At 40.9% G+C, this 1,066-nt stretch overlaps 1 non-coding gene across 1 annotated transcript; it reads left to right on the plus strand.

The window, feature by feature from the left end:
- The first annotated feature begins 699 nt into the window (after positions 1-699).
- Trnat-ugu lies at positions 700-774 on the plus strand. Its single transcript has one exon. It is a non-coding gene; the product is annotated as a tRNA-Thr (tRNA).
- The last annotated feature ends 292 nt before the right edge of the window (positions 775-1,066 follow it).

Raw genomic sequence — 1,066 nt, forward strand, 5'->3', positions numbered from 1 at the left:
TTTAAAGTAATTTTATAGTGTTTATCTGTAACAAGTCTGAGAATACGAATATATTTTTAATACTGTTTCAGGAAAGACTTTTGCTTCCATGTATTATTTACACCAGTGGATATGACCGGAATGAGGAGGGAAACATGTGCACGTGTTTGTGTGATTTCAGCACTTGGCCACTGACTTCATGACCGATGCTTTGTGTACTACAAAGAGAGAAGCAGAGATAACTGCTGTTGGGAAGAAATAAAAACAACTAATTACTTTACGTTTTTTAAATAAGCAACATTTAAATTTTTGAATTTAAAATTTTGAGCAACATAAAGAGAATGGCAGTAAGAGTAATTTAATCATACATGAAGGTGGTATCTGTTTCCGAAAGAACATACCATTGATGACCGTGCAGCTTCTCTAGAATGAAATGATAATTAGAGGAACTGCACGGCAATCAATGGTACCTATTCTTTCGGGAACAGATACTACCTTCATATATAGTTAAAAGATGGCTAACCGGCCACTGACCATCTTGTGACAACGCACACTCTATGCCCAACTCGAACGGGACTTTGTAGATTAATCTGCCACTAGTAATGAGTGTGATGGGCAAACATCTATTAGGCGCACTCCGAATGTAGTGATGTGGACATGAATGTGGGTCTCACGAGGAGCGTGCAAGGGATAAGTCCCATCAGGTGCAATATCCTCTGTGCCCTCGGTGGCTCAAATGGATAGAGCGTCTGCCATGTAAGTAGGAGATCCCGGGTTCGAGTCCCGGTTGGGGCACACGTTTTCAACATGTTCCCAATGATGTATATCAACACATGTTTGCATGTAGGGTGGCGATTTAATTATCGTTTCAGTAATTTAATCGTTTTCAGTTTTTGTGTTTCTCGCACTTTCCTGTAGTTTCGTTTTCCTACATTTTACGTTTTTTTGGGTCAGTCCGCTGAAGAGTGCGAAAAGGGGGTTTTGCTGTATGTGATTTAAACGCCAGATGAGGCAGACTTCCACTGGAAAGCGCTGATGTCTCTGATCACGAAGAGAACTACATCACGTTCCGTGAGACGTGGCAGCA

This window comes from Schistocerca piceifrons, chromosome 4, assembly GCF_021461385.2.
Source record: "Schistocerca piceifrons isolate TAMUIC-IGC-003096 chromosome 4, iqSchPice1.1, whole genome shotgun sequence".
NCBI lineage: Eukaryota > Metazoa > Arthropoda > Insecta > Orthoptera > Acrididae > Schistocerca > Schistocerca piceifrons.